Source organism: Phocoena phocoena, chromosome 1 (genome assembly GCF_963924675.1).
Source record: "Phocoena phocoena chromosome 1, mPhoPho1.1, whole genome shotgun sequence".
In the NCBI taxonomy this organism is placed as follows: domain Eukaryota; kingdom Metazoa; phylum Chordata; class Mammalia; order Artiodactyla; family Phocoenidae; genus Phocoena; species Phocoena phocoena.
Window position 1 is genome coordinate 111,732,830 of NC_089219.1, and position 16,479 is coordinate 111,749,308.

Genomic DNA, 16,479 nt, shown 5'->3' on the forward strand with positions numbered 1-16,479 from the left:
TTTACTCAATGCTGACTAAGAGAATAATAGCAATGGAAGTTATTAAAGAGCAAGACCTGCAGGCAATAGGTAAGGTATACAGCCATAAAGTCGAATATTCTTTCCCAACGAAGTTCTGGTATCCATGAAAAGATTTTCACCCTTAAAATTTTCATTTAAAGAATAAGTAAATTCTCTATATATAGATTTGAAAAAAATCTCCTATGTTATTAAATGAAAAAAAGCAAGACGTGGAAAACTATGCCATCTTTTGCGTAAAAAGAAAAACTAAAAATAAATTCACATTTGCTTGCATATATATAAAAAACTCTGAAATGATAGAAAAGAAAGGAATAACAATGATGGGGCTTAAAACTAAGCAGGTGAGGGCTTCCCTGGTGGTGCAGTGGTTGAGAGTCCGCCTGCCGATGCAGGGGACACGGGTTCGTGCCCCGGTCCAGGAAGATCCCACATGCCGCGGAGTGGCTAGGCCCATGAGCCATGGCCGCTGAGCCTGCACGTCCGGAGCCTATGCTCCGCAACGGGAGAGGCCACAACAGTGAGAGGTCCACATACAGCAAAAACAAACAAACAAAAAAACTAAGCAGGTGAGAAACAATGACGAAAAACTTTTCACTGTGTATCTTGATTTTTTTTTTAATTTGAACCAAACTTTTAACAATAAATAAAATGTTCCAACCATAACAAACAAATTCATTTACAAGAACGAAAGCTATCTGGAGTAACCTTGTTTCTAATACCATAGAGAAAAATACTGTGATCCAAGGAACTAGGTGAAATTAAAACTCTCCGTGATAGGAATCAGCTGCCATATTATAGTAACAGCATCCCATTCAGTTTAGTTTTATACTGTTTGGCCCAAAATAAAAAAGGATGTGAACAGAAAAACCCAGTCTAAAATTCATATGGCATCTCAAGGGATCCCAAATAGCCAAAACAATCTTGAAAAAGAAGAGGAGTCAGAGGACTTACACCTCCTGACTTCAAAATTTACTACAAAGCTAGAGTAACTGAAACAGTGTGGTACTGGCATAAAGACAGACATACAGATGAATGGAACAGAACAGAGACTCCAGAAATAAAGCCTTGCATATATGGTCAAATGATTATCAACAAGGGTGTCAAGGCCATTCAATGGAGAAGGGACTGTCTTTTCAACAAATGGTGCTGGAAAAACTGGATATCCACATGCCAAACAATAAAACTGGACCCTTACCTTAGAGCATATACAAACATTAACTCAAAATGGATCAAAGACCTAAATGTAAGAACTAAAAGTATAAAACTCTTAGAAGGAAACAGAGGAGAAAAAAGCTTCATTACATTGGAGTTGGCAAAAATTTCTTAATACAACACAAAAAATAGGCAACAAAAGAAAAAGTAAACTGGATCTCATCAAAATTAAAAATTTTGGGGACTTCCCTGGTGGTCCAGTGGTTAAGACTCCGTGCTCCCAATGCAGGGTGCCCAGGTTCGATCCCTGGTGAGGGAACTAGATCCCGCATGCCGCAACTGAAAGATTCCGCATGCCGCAACTAAGACCCGGTGCAGCCAAATAAACAATTTTTTAAAAAATTAAAAATTTTTGTGCATCAAAGGACATTATCAACAGAGTAAAAGAATAACCCACAAAATGGGAGAAAACATTTGCAAATCATATATCTGATACAGGATTAATATCTAGTATAAGGAACTCCTACCATTCAACAACAAGAAAGCAAACAACCCAATTAAAAAATGGGCAAGGCCTTGAATAGACACTTCTCCACAGAAGATATACGAATGACCAATAAGCACATAAAAAGATGCTCAAAATCACTAATCATTAGAGAAACGCAAATCAAAACAATGAGATACCACTCCATAGCAATTAGGATGGCTTTTATAAAAACAAAAATTAAAAAAAAAAGAAAGAAAATAGTCAAGTGTTGGTAATAAGAACATAGAGAAACTGGAATCCTCGTACACTGCTGATGGGAATGTAAATGATATAGTCACTGTAGAAAACAGTATGACAGTTCCTCAAAACATTAAACATAGAATTGCCATATGATCCAGCAATTCCAATTCTGGGTATACACCCAAAAGAATTGAAAGCAGGGACTCAAACAGATGTCTGTACACTCATGTTCACCGCAGCATCATACACAATAGCCAAAAGGTGGAAACAACCAAAATGTCCGTTGACAGATGAACAAGTAAACAAAACGTGGTAAAGTGTGTACACACACACACACACACACACACACACACATATATAATGGAATATTAGTCAGCCTTAAAAAGGAATGAAATTCTGACACATGCTACAACATGGATGAACCTTGAAGGCATTATGCTAAAATGAAATGAGCCAAACACAAAAGGACAAAAATTGTATGATTCTACTTACGTGAAGTCCTTAGAGTAGTCAAATTTACAGAGACAAAGTAGAATAGTGGTTGCCAGGGGCTAAGGGGAGGAATAACAGGGAATTATTTTTTAATAGGTACAGAGTTACTATCTGCCAGGCAGAGAGAAGTTAAAGGTCTTACAACTAGTAAGCAGCAAAGTAGAAATTTGAACCTAGGACTTTCCAACTGCAGAGCTATACTTTTAAAAGCGACCAAAACTTATTCTAGTTTAACCAAAGAAGGAAAGATTTCAACTAATTATGTAAAAATACCCCCAAGATTAGTACCAATACTAGACTATTTTCTCATATCCAGACACCAGAATTAAATGTAAGCACAACACCAAGAATGGTTGGTTCTGACGGAGAACGAGAGAGTGCAAAGTTTTTCAGAATAACCAGCAAAACCTAATGTGACACTCTAGGCAACACATGAAACATGTGCTAAGCAGCCCCAGTAACAACAAAATTAAAATGACCACTTTCAAAGGCTTCTTCAGATAATTCTTAAAGCTATAAAACGATGAGTAAAAATCTCACTGTTCTCCTCCAATACACCTCTGCACCATAAAAGTGCCCCTTATACAGTCATCTTCACACTCTCAACCAAAGTGAATCTAGAAGACAGCAAAGAAGTCACACATAACTAGAGACACTTCTAAGTTTTAATTTTTGATACTTTATCATATTGTATTTTACTCCCTCCTGTGAATATTATCAGGTATTCAGCCAGCCAGAATAGAAGGTTTAATCTGGAAATAGAAACTGCTCAGATTCTAACCTTGGTTATACTCTTCTGCGACATCTACCACTCTGTCTTTGACAAAACTGGGAACCTACAATTTAATACCAGATATATATCAAGGCCTCGGTAGTATGAATGCAACAGTCAAAACAGTTCATTACAGATGGTACCCCTTCGTGTATAATAATTTATTAAATCTCAAAAAAAAAATTTTACACCACTATTTAAGCTAGAGACATCTTATTCCCTTGAACCCTCAAGGGTTTTCAAAGTTGCACTTGCTATTTTTAAGATGTCTCTGTCCACTGCAAGCACAGCTGTAAAAGATCCTTTTCCAGTCACCCATACTCCTTGAAAGCTTTCAGTTCAATATTAATGCATTATACAGAACTCAACTGGGAAATAGCTCTCCAAGCAGAAGGTGAAGAGTTAAAAATGGAGGCTAATGAAAACTTAAGACTGAATCCTAGTGCAGTAAGAGACCCATATTCTGGGCTTCCCTGGTGGCGCAGTGGTTCAGAATCCGCCTGCCAACGCAGGGAACACGGGTTGGAGACCTGGTCCAGGAAGATCCCACATGCCGCAGAGCAACTAAGCCCGTGCGCCATAACTACTGAGCCTGCGCTCTAGAGCCCGCAAGCCACAACTACTGAAGCCCGCGTGCCTAGAGCCCGTGCTCCACAAGGAGAAGCCACTAAAATGAGAAGCCCGCACACTGCAACGAAGAGTAGCCTCCGCTCGCTGCGACTAGAGAAAGCCCGCGCGCAGCAACGAAGACCCAACGCAGTCAAAATTAATAAACAAATAAAATTAATAAATTTATATATTAAAAAAAGAGAGACCCATATTCTAGTTTCCATTCACTTGGCAGAAAATATCTGGATTTAATATACTCTTAAGAAAGCAAAACTTTCAAATTCACAATGCACTCAGACAAGGAACTCAGCAAGCATTCTTTACTAACTGAATTATAAAATGAGAAAAGAAGAGCATTAGAGTAACACAATAATTATTCATGGACACTACTACATGAGAAAAGTGTCATGCTACTCACATCAGATTTGCATAGAATCTAACATAGGGTCTTCTAGCCAACCTCTCCAGGGCAGTAACAATACACATGACCAACTGCTTCAATCCATTTGATAGCAACAATCAATCTAGCCATATAAATGTTAAAGAGTGGTTAGAAAAGTGCCCCTCCCTCCAAAAGATGTTATCCTCTTGGGGAAATATTTTCAACGTTTTTCACTGGTAGCTCAACCTATTTAGTGGTGCACACCATTCAGGTAACCTTTATGCCTTTAAAGAACATAGGACAAATTTCTCAAAGTTTTGTTTTAATTTCAAGACTAATGTATCATCTTTAAAGGACTGAAAAAAATCAAAGGTATTGTTCCTTCTTGCCTCTGATCCCCAGGTCTGTCTGCATGACTCACAGACGAGAAAGAATGGGGGGCTTTACAGATTTCTTAGTGTGATACTACCATCTTTACAGAAAGGAAGGGTTTCTTGCTCCTGGCTCAAGGGATTCTGCTCACTCACAAAGCTGAAACCTTACTCTCCTGCTTCCTAGAACATTAGATGAAAGAAGGTGGGGGCAGCAGCTCAGTAACAGTTATCCTCCTGAGAACTCATTGAAGGTGAGGGCCAAGCTGGATGAGCTGTGCCATTTGCCTTAGAAGATTCATAAGGAAAAAAACTGCAGCCCCCGAACCAGTGAAGCTTCTAAAATATACCTAGTCTAAGGCCACCATACTAGTTCTCTGAAAAACCAGCACACTAAAGCAGTCAATTCCCTCATTCAAGAGTGACAACCCTTAAAAAACAACAACAACAACAACCCATGAAGAACTACAGGGAAGCAGAATATCAAGGTGCAGTACTGTCTTCTCGAAGAGATGCTCTTTCATGGCCAAATAATTTCCAGAAGCTTTGCATCCTTTAGCCATTCTTTTACCACTCCTAATACACAATATATATTTAGACACGCAAGGCTCTGGGACATTATGTTGTAAAGAAATCTGCCTTAACGCAGAATTTTTCAAAACCCTATTTGAGGGCTTCCCTGGTGGCGCAGTGGTTGAGAGTCCGCCTGCCGATGCAGGGGATGCGGGTTCGTGCCCCGGTCCGGGAAGATCCCACATGCCGCGGAGCGGCTAGGCCCGTGAGCCATGGCCGCTGAGCCTGCGCATCCGGAGCCTGTGCTCCGCAACGGGAGAGGCCACAGCAGTGAGAGGCCCGCGTACCACAAAAAAAAAAAAAAAAAAACCCTATTTGACATTATATTTTCATATAAGACCTATTAATATTGAGGATAACTATCTTTCTTTTGTTTGTTTTGTTTTTGTAAAGGCAAAACAAAACTCTGTAAGAAGCGTTAGGAGAATGGTAAGATCACAACTTTTGGAGTCAGGCAGAGTTGTTCAAATACTGGATTCACCACTTTTATTAATTTTTGAGATTCTAGCAAAATGACAACCTCCCTGGGAATTGAGTTTTCTCATCTGTAAAGTGATCATAATATCTCCCTCACAGAGTTACTGTAAGAATTTAAATAGCATAAAGCCTTACACAAAGAAAGTGCTCAACAAATGAGTTTATATTTACATTTTAAAAATTCCCTTCAGGGACTTCCCTGGTGGTGCAGTGGTTAAGAATCTGCCTGCCAATGCAGGGGACACGGTTCGAGCCCTGGTCCAGGAAGATCTCACATGCCGCGGAGCAACTAAGCCCATGAGCCACAACTACTGAGCCTGAGCTCTAGAGCCCACAAGCCACAACTACTGAGCCCGTGTGCCACAACTACTGAAGCCGGCACGCCTAGGGCCCGTGCTCTGCAACAAGAGAAGCCACCGCGATGAGAAGTCCATGCACTGCAATGAACAGTAGCACCTGCTCGCTGCAACAAGAGAAAGCCCCCATGCAACAAACATCCAACGCAGCCAAAAATAAATTAAATAAATAAATAATAAAATAAATTCCCTTCAAGTTCCAAAAGTTGCAAAAATGTAATTTTTTAAAATCTGAGGGAAAAATTACAGAATCCATGACTGAAATACTCCCTGAGAAGTGTAATTTCTCAGGATTTTGCAAACTTTTTAATCCACTGGACTGAGAAAGCCTTTAAATTTGCCACATTTAAGATGATATAGGGGGACTTCCCTGGTGGCACAGTGCATAAGACTCTGCATTCCCAATGCAGGATGTCCAGGTTCAATCTCTGGTCAGGGAACTATATCCCACATGCATGCCGCAACTGAGAGTTCAAGTGCCATAACTAAGGAGCTGGCGAGCTGCAACTAAGGAGACTGCCTGCCACAACTAGGACCTGGTGCAACCAAATAAATAGTATTTAAAAAAAAAAAAAAGAATGATATACAGGAACACACTACACCTACTGATAAAAATGGATATGAACAGAACACATGTTGTAGAAGAGTATTTATGGTTTCAGTGATAAAAAGGGCCTTACATGAATATAAACAAGAAAAAATGAGTTGTGAGAAAAGCTCAGCTTGTGTCAGTACATAATAACTAACAACTGTACAGTGTTTTAGCTTATAAAACATCTTTACATGCATAATCTCATTTGACTGACAAAGAGACCTAGTTAAACAGATAAAGCAGCTACTGATCCTCATTTCTACGCTGAGAAAACTATGGCTTGGAGACTTCAAGTGACTCAACCAAGGTCACACAGATGATAAAAAGAACCAAGACTCCAAACTTGTTCTTCTGCTCCCAGAACATAACAAATAGGGCATCTTCTAAATGTACGCAGCATTTTCTCAACCCACAGAATTATTCATATTTTAAAATACTTTTTGGGTGACAGGCACCATGCTAGGCACTGGAGACACAGAAGTAAAAAGACATGCTATCTCTTTATTTCAGAATGTTGTCAGACCACTGGGGGGAGACAAGCAATATTTATAAATTACAGTGAGATCAAAGAAGAAAGCATATCTAAGTCTCTTTGGGCAAGTCAAGGAAGGCTTCCCAGAGACAGCAGCATTTGAGATGAAATTTGGTAGCTGATCTGGGAGCTAAAAGAACTGTATTTGGAGGACTTCCCTGGTGGCACAGTGGTTGGGAGTCAGCCCGCCAATGCAGGGGACATGGGTTTGAGCCCTGGTCCAGGAAGAGCCCACATGCCACAGAGCAACTAAGCCCGTGCACCACAGCTGCTGAGCCTGCTCTCTAGAGCGTGCAAGCCACAACTACTGAGCCCGTGTGCCAAGAGCCCGTGCTCTGCAACAATAGAAGCCACCGCAATGAGCAACCCACACACCGCAACAAAGAGTAGCCCCTGCTCACCGCAACTAGAGAAAGCCCGCACACAGCGATGAAGACCCAACGCAGCCAAAAATAAATAAATTTTTAAAAAAAAGAATAAAAGAACTGTATTTGCTCATGTATAAACTGTAAAGGGAGAAAAGTAAGGCTGGATAGAAAAACAAAGGTCAAGATTTACAAAGGGGCTTTGATATTATGCAGAGTACCTTTAAATGACTGGAAACTATTGAATACCTCTGAGAAGGCCAAGTAGAATAATCAGATCTCCATTAGACTATTTTTAAGAGAATATGATTGAGAGTTTAAAAGGAAACGACTAAAAACAAACAGAACTGTAAGAGATCATGGCAATATTCCAAATAAGAGTTGCTGTGGTCCTGAATTAGGAGACCCGCAATGAAGATACAGAAAAAAGGTATAGATTCAGAAATATTTGGAAAGTAATGGATAAGGGAGAGAGAGAGAATTGACAATGATGCTCTCATTTCTGGCTTAGGTGACTCAATGAATCACAAAATGGGAACAGATGATGAAAATGCTGAGCTTGAGGTACCAATGGAATACAGAGATGGATATGTCTAGCACAAAGTAGACAACTGGAAACAGAGGGCTGGAGTTTAGGAGATGTGATAATATATGTGAATATATATGAAGATTTTTTTCCATAATCAAGTGTTATTTACCATTTCAATGGGAAGGCAATCATTTTATCATCGTTATTTGTATAACGCTTCAAAGTTCAAAAAACATTTTAATATCCTGTATCATACCACATTTCATAGTTTTGTTATAAACAAATACGAGGTTAGGAAAAATTATTATTATTCCTATTTGATCAAGAAATAGTTATTGAGTATTAACTACATGCCAAACACTGCACTAGGCATTAAACAAAACACCAAAGTAAATCCATGCTTTCATAGACCTTCCATCATACCAGGGGAATCAATAAGCAATAAATGTAACAAATAAGTGTGTTAGAAAGCTGTAAGTGCTATATGAAAAAGAAAGAACAGAGAAGGATTACAAGTGAGGGGTGGAAGCTAAAGGTGAAATTTTAAATAGGGGTAGGATAAAGTCTCATTGAAAAGGTGACATTTAAACAAAGGCTTGATTGAAAAAGGTAAGAAAATTAGTCATTTGTATTATCTCTGTGGGAAAAACTAGTTATTTCCCACTAGAGGGAATAACTAGTGCAAAGGTCCTGAGATAGAGTGTGGCTAATGCACTTAAGGAACAAGTCAATGTGGCTGGAATGGAGTGAGCAAAAGGGAGGATGACAGGAGATCAAAAAGAAAGAATAGGGAGAGGCAGATCATGTAAGACCTTAGAGCCCAAGGTAAAGACTGGCTTTTACTGTGCAAGAAACAGGAGTTCAAAAATTTGGAGGCTTGGGAATTCCCTGGCGGTCTGGTGGTTAGGACTCCGTGCTTTCACTGCTGAGGGCCTGGGTTCGATCCCACAAGCCACGCGGCCAAAAAAAAAAAAAAAATTTAGGAGGTTTACCCAAAATACTGTATCAAATAAATGGTAAAGCTAGGATTTGACCCGGGATTTCTAGACTCTCTACCCTTGTGTTCTGCTATTCCAATTTGCCACTTATTAGCCCACAAAATCCCTCCAAGGAAGTCTGAATTTAAATATCCTCAAGAAGCTAACTTTATAACTACCTTCTAGGTTAGAGATGCACAACCTCTCCAATTAACATTTCTAATCCCTCACAACCATAATGAGAATTTACTAATCCTAAAGTCTAATCTAAATCCTAATATCCAGCCTATTTTTTGGTAGATTACAAACTCCACCTTCCCCATAAATGAGACAAGATCAAGAAAGCTTTATTAGGAGGCTTAAAGCATGACTTTCAGGTTCAAGTAACGATAACCTGAATTACTTTTAAAAATGTGTACTAGTAGGGCTTCCCTGGTGGCGCAGTGGTTGGGAGTCCGCCTGCCGATGCAGGGGACACGGGTTCGTGTCCCGGTCCGGGAAGATCCCATTGCCGCGGAGCGGCTGGGCCCGTGAGCCATGGCCGCTGGGCCTGCGCCTCCGGAGCCTGTGCTCTGCGACGGGAGAGGCCACAGCGGTGAGAGGCCCGCGTACCGCAAAAAAAAAAAAAAAAAAAAAAAATGTGTACTAGCCAGATGTGAAAAAAAAAAACAAGAGAATGGCTCAGGAATGCCAAAGTATTGTCATTTTCCTTAATAGTTTACTGTTAGTATTAATAACAACTAAGTTCACATGTAGTCAAAGAAGCTTCTGCAATTATTATGACTCTTTGAGGTCTGGGATTTGACCATTTCATACCTCAAAATTAACAAAATATGTGTCCTCATTCATCTGTTGCTTTTGGTACAAGCCAGAACTCTTGATAGCGTCTTGCCGGTTGATGGCAACTTACGGCAAACACCAGAGGATTGTGAGGGAGACATCAAACATTACTGAGATACCATCTGGAAGTATATCAGACTGGTTAAGCCCTTAATGACCCTGGGTCACTCCTTTCCTACTGAATAAACTCAAACCGTATAGGGATATTTCATATATCCATAAAAGAGAAGGTAAAAGATGGAACACGAAGAAGGAGCACTTCAAATCAAATCTACTCTTCAGAGGATTTCATCACTACTACGCAAATATAGGAGGCTCTCTGCTTCATGGACTCTGGAGCCACCAAAATCCCCAACCAGTACCTACAGAAGAAACATCACAGGGATTACTGAAGATAAACTATATGGCTAATAGACGCTTCCCCCCACCAAAGCCAGTTCTTTTCAACAAAAGCTGAACTTCCTTATGTATCCAATTCCCAGGATTGCTTGCTTAGCCAATGCAAGAGAACTGCAACTTCGTGTGGCACTGCCTGATAGGCTGGATTTTTCCTGAGCAAGAAGTGAACAGCTTTATGCCAGGACTAGATTTATAGTCAATCTGACTGTGTGTCTTTTTTTTCTTCCCCTCTAAACTGTCTCAGAAAATGCCTGGCTATTGTGCCTTAATATGTAATGAAGCAGAGCTTTAAGTACTGCAAGTGGTCTGGAGAAGAAAGTCCTTCAGTTCCAGTATGGCTCAAATCATGACTTCTCTAGCAATTGTTTTAATCAACCAAAGCTGGTTTGGCTTTTCTCAATGAACTAAATGAGCATCCTGAGCTGAGTGCAGAGGGGTTACTTGTCAGCATGACTCCCAATGAGGTGGCTAACATGGAATAAGCTCCAGAGTCTAGAAACCAGGACAGCACAGCTGCTGTTCCCCTAAATATGCACCTTCAGCTTGATGGGTGGGGGAGGTAAGGAAGGAAGGAAGAATCAGTAAATTGAAACAAGAGGGACATCCCTGGTGGCACAGTGGTTAAGAAGCCTCCTGCCAATGCAGGGAACACGGGTTCGAGCCCTGGTCCGGGAAGATCCCACATGTCTTGCAGCAACTACACCCGTGCGCCACAACTACTGAGCCTGCGCTCTAGAGCCCACGAGCCACAACTACTGAGCCCACGAGCCACAACTACTGAAGCCCACATGCCTAGAGCCTGTGCTCTGCAACAAGAGAAGCCACCGCAATGAGAAGCCTGCGCACTGCAACGAAGAGCAGCCCTGGCTCTCTGCAACTAGAGAAAGCCCTTGCACAGCAAGGAAGACTCAACATAGCCAAAAATAAATAAATTAAATTAAATTAAAATAACAACAGGCCTAGTTTACATACAACATACGAGACAACGCTTAATCCAGAGGTCCCAGCAGAAGATTAGGATACTATTATTGACACACTGACTCTTCTTCCACACTGCTGTTCTCTAAACAAAACCCAACCTGGAGATCTGGGTGGGGGTGGGGGGAAAGTGGGGGCGGTGGGTGGTAAGGAGAGACATTAGTCCAAAAAAGGGGAGGCAGGCAGCACACAGACTTTTGAATGTACTTTAAGACTGAAATTCAGAACAGAATTCTCACGTTTCCCTTCCCCACCACCCTACGGCCTTACGCTAAAAACGGCAGTAAAAGTTACTGCCGTAACTTACATCTGAAGTGCTGATCAGGGAACCTGGTTAACGTTGTACCTAGACAAGTATTTGAATGTAGCCTCTATTCAGACCCTACTGGGACTGCCTCTAAACAGGAAGTTAAGAGACATCACACATAGGCAGAGAAGGCAAACCACAGTGTCAAAAAGATGGATTCTGCTGTCAGCTACTCATCACTCTCACCTCATCAAAAGTGTTCTCAAGTCAGGAATAGGCAGGACAAAAGTCCATAAGCCTCACCTCTTCTCAAACTGGGTCACTCAGCCTAAAGGTTCAGCCTTCTGATTCCTGCTAATTAATACTTATCTGCTTCATTCCTTACCATGATGACTACCACTGCCACTAGACTAAAAAACTATATTCCTCTTAAAACGGAACACAGTACTACCAAATCAGTACTCCCATTAACTCGTTATTTATACAGCCCATCTGCTTAAAAAGCCCAAGGAAAGACTCTTCTTGACCCAGCCCATTCCAAAACAGTCAGAGACTGAATATCAGTCACAAAAAAGCAGCACCATTTCCAACAGGTGTGGGCCTTCCCTCAAAATATATTGAGCCTGTCCAAAGCACCACCTTTACCAGCTCCAGCAGTAGCCTCTTTCCCAACCAAGAACCAACAGAAATGCTACTACAGGACAATACTCTATCGAGACTGCTCCAACACCAAAAATATGAATCCAAATGGTTATCTCAAGGAAGAGTTTAAATCAGTGTATCAAAGAAGGAGCAGTAGAGTTAGCACTAAACTCCCAAATAGGATAATCTCCAACATACAGACAACAACATATAGACAGCCCGCTGCTGCAAGAAAACAACCAGAAGTCATCTGTACTGGGACGGGGACTGGATGGCTGGAGAACACAGGTGAGAGAGAGAGAGACTTCTTTTCACTTTGTATCACATGCATGCATTGTCTTTTTAAAAAATAATTTTGAGAGAAAAATGTTTTAAAAACTCAAAAGCATCAGCTCTTCTCCCAACACAGATCTGTTAAACTGGCTTTTACTCCAGCTGCTGCAAGTTCAAATCTCTTTCAGTCTGGCCTGAAAGCACTACTCTTTTCCTTTGCTGAAACACACTACGTTAAGCATCTCCCTGCTCTCTTAACACGCACACAAAAGCCCTCTAAATAATCATTTATCAGAAATGAGAAAACTGGTTCTCGGAAGGCTACCTGATTCTCCAGATGACAGCAGCAGAAAAGGCTGATAGCTAGCTCAGTTAGCATCCACATGCCACCCACCCACCATCAATGCCTCCATCTCCACTTCAGGGCCAGCCCTATGAACTAACACCTTGTGTGTGGAGGGAAGTTGATGCTAGGGAAGAATCCAAAGAGGCTACCATACCTTTATGAAGGGGGAAAGTGCCTGGGCCGGCGAATGGCACCGAAAGCTCTGCACTCATAGGAGTGGCTGGCTCCTTAGAGCAGGGAGGCAAAAAGTACTCTAAGTCCGGATTTGGTTTAGTAAAAGGTAAGTTCTAGTTCCATCGACCCTCAGGCACTGAACTGGGATACAGATCCAGTGGGTCCCAGAAGCCCGGCTGAAGAAAGGGGTAGTTTAGTCCCTACAGAAGACAAGTACCCACACAGGCTTAGACAATTCCCTTCTAAGGGAGGACGAGGGAACGGTGGACGATGAAATAAAGGAGTAAGGTTCTGCGTTCCAGATCCCTTCGCCTTAAGAAAGGTAATCATCCCGTGCTTCCTTCACCCTTAAGGATCCCCCATTTGTCCCAACCGCCAGCAAACACAAGACTGAGAGCAGGGAGCGGCCCCCGCACCCTGAGGGCACCACTGGGGGTGGAGAGAGTTAAGGGGGGGCGCGCTAGAGAGGAAGGAGGGGAGCATGGCGGGCCTGAGGCAGTGAGTGAAAGCGGGGAAGGCGGGGGAAACGGGGCGCGAGGGAGGGGAGAAAGAGTAAAAGGAGAAGAAATGAAGGGACACGAGCTGGGGGCGCGCGAGGCCGAAGTGAAAGACCGGGGCGCGCGCGCGGAGCGGGGGGAGGGGATGAGGTGAAGGGGGAGCGCGAGGCGGGGGCGCGCAGTGCCGGGGTGGGGGGAGGGGGACGCAAGGCGGGGGCGCGCGGGCGGGCGTCGGCTCGCGGGCGCTTCCCCTCCCCCCGCCCCTCCACCTTTCCCTTCCCCCACCTCCGCCACCACCGCCTCCTCCCAGCCTCCCTCCCTTCCTCGCTCCTCACCGCCCCCGGGCGGGCGGGCGGCCAGGCTGGCCTAGGCCAAAGCTCCTCACCTGGCGGTGGCGGTGTAACTCCCGGCTAGCTCGCCTCCCCAGGCGGCGGCGGCGGCGTCGAAAAAGGAAGAGGCGACGGCACAGTAGGTTCCGGACCCCGCTGACGGGACCGGGGGCGGGGGTGGGAGAGGGGGGCGGGCCGGACCCGGGCGGGCGGGCGGAGCAGACACTGCGGTACAGACGGGGGCAGCGGCGGCGGCGGCGGCTGCACCGGCGGCGGCGGCACCACACAAACAAGGACGCTGATTGGGCAGCTGCCAAGCGCCTCGACTCCGCCTTTCCCACACGCCACGACGCCCATTGGGCGACCTGAGCCGGCCTCCCCGCCCTCCTCTTCTCAGCCATACCAATAGGAGACAGGATGCCGGGGCTACACCCCACCCTTGAAGAGTGAGTGGCTGGAGAAGTGATGATTGGCGTACCTAAGACCCAATCGTAAACGGAGGAGGGGGATGGTCTAGCGGGGGCGCGTTAATGGGTACCTCGGCCAGTCCCAGACACATCCGGGTCTTCAGCAGCCCATTAAGTGTCGGGGGTCAAAAAATCGCTTCAGGCTGCAACTTTACCTTAGAGACGTTTTGGTCCCCAGGCAGCCGCCGTACCCCAGTATCCCAAAACCGGGATTCCCCTTTGGCCTGTTCTCATTCTTCCAATTCTAAAGATGGAGCCTGGCGAGCGGCGCTGGGCTCTGTGTTGGATGGTGTTTCATCCCGACAGAATCCAGAAATTTCACGATAGAAGTAGCTTGAGGCGCTCAGGCCTTGCAGTCTATTTGGGGCGTGGCCTGTCTCCATCTGCCAAAGGCCTTGAGCTTCCTGGTCTTCATTGTATCCCAGCATGGTCCTGTCGTGACTGAACCACGACAGGAGAAAAAAAGGCAGCTAGCCAAATTGCTGAGAAATTACGCCGTGCAGAGCCCTCGCAGTTCCTCTCGGGATCTCTTGGTCTGGTCAGGTTCACAGTGAGGGAAACAGCCTCCCACTCCACGGACTCCACTTAGCTCAAGGCCCAACTCCTGCTAGCCTCCCTACTTCCCCAAAGCAATTAGGCCCACCTAAACTCTCAGCGTTTCTCGAGCATCTGAGGATAGGGACCAAGTATCAGAGTCAGTGTGTTGAAGGAATAATAATAGCTAACGTTTTGGGAAAAGAGACTGAGGCATTGTGCTATATATGCATCCTTATTTATTCTTTTAAGAGCTATGCGTGTGTTATTTTATTTATTCCTCATAACTCTGTGGGGTAGATGCTGTTATTCCCATTTTACAGATGAGGAAAATGAGGTACAGATCAAATGACTTGCCCAAAGTTACACATGGTAAGTGGCAGAGCTGAAATTTGAATCCAGGTAGATCAAGAAACAGGTTCAGGGGCTTCCCTGGTGGCGCAGTGGTTGGGAGTCCGCCTGCCGATGCAGGGGACACGGGTTCGTGCCCCGGTCCGGGAGGATCCCACATGCCGCGGAGCGGCTGGGCCCGTGGGCCATGGCCAATGAGCCTGCGTGTCCAGAGCCTGTGCTCCGCAACGGGAGAGGCCACGTTAGTGAGAGGCCCGCGTACCGCAAAAAAAAAAAAGGTTCGGAGAGGCTAAGGAACCTGAAAAGGTCATACATCTAATTAGTGACTAAGCAGTGGTTTGAACCCAGAAATGACTGGTTCCAGAAGCACTAGAATGTGTTTTTTCGAATCATTTAGAAGTCATGCTGTGCAATAGAAACGAAACCAATGAAGGACATGTCCACAAAAATACAGGTGGGCCCCCGAACACACACACATGCAGAGGCATGCCCCAATTATAAAGTGGATAAAACACCTTCTCTTTCCAAGAACATGGTCTCTGGAGTCCAACTGTCTGGGTTTGGATCTCTTACCAGTTGTGTGATTTGGGTGCAAGTTACTTAACCTCTAGTTTCTATGCCCTACTTTCCCTATCTTTAAAATGGGAATGCTTGATGAGTACCTAGTTCATAGGGTAATGGTGAGGATTATAAAATATACATTTTAGATGTTCAGAGGGGTACTTCCCTAGTGGCACAGGGTAAGACCTCATGCTCCCAATGCAGGGGGCCTGGGTTCGATCCCTGGTCAGGGAACTATATCCCACGTGCATGCGGGAACTATATCCCACGTGCATGCTGCAACTAAGAGTTTGCATGCCACAACTAAGGAGCCCACGAGTCGCAACTAAGGAGCCCATGTGCTGCAACTAAGGAGCCCATGTGCTGCAACTAAGGAGCCCACCTGCTACAACTAAGACCTGGTGCAAAAAAATAAATATTTTTTTTAAAAAAAGCTCAGGATAGTGCTCGGCACATAGTAAGTACTCAGTAAACATAATATTAACTATTACGAGAATTTTCCTGACTTTTCCAACAATTTCACCCTCTTAGTTCAAAATTCAGCTTCGATTGGTATTCTACTTGTAGTACCTGTCTTTTACCACACTGAAAATTATGTCATTTTAATTCCTTCACTAGCTCGGTTATTTCACACACGATACAAGACCTATTATGTGACTAGATACTCTTCTATGTGCTGGGGATATACAGTAAATGGGACAAAGTCACTGCCCTCATGGAAGGTACAGCCCTCTTTCCCTAACCTGCTGCTTTGTCCATTATCAGTCCAGGGCACTCTCTGCTGTCTGAAGGGCCATTCTTCAAGGGCTGCAAGGATATGTGAAACACAGTGGTGGAAGATACTAGCCTGAGGAAGATACTAGTGAGGCCTGAGAAAATGCCTTTCAGCAAAATTAAAATCAGGCCGTGGAGGG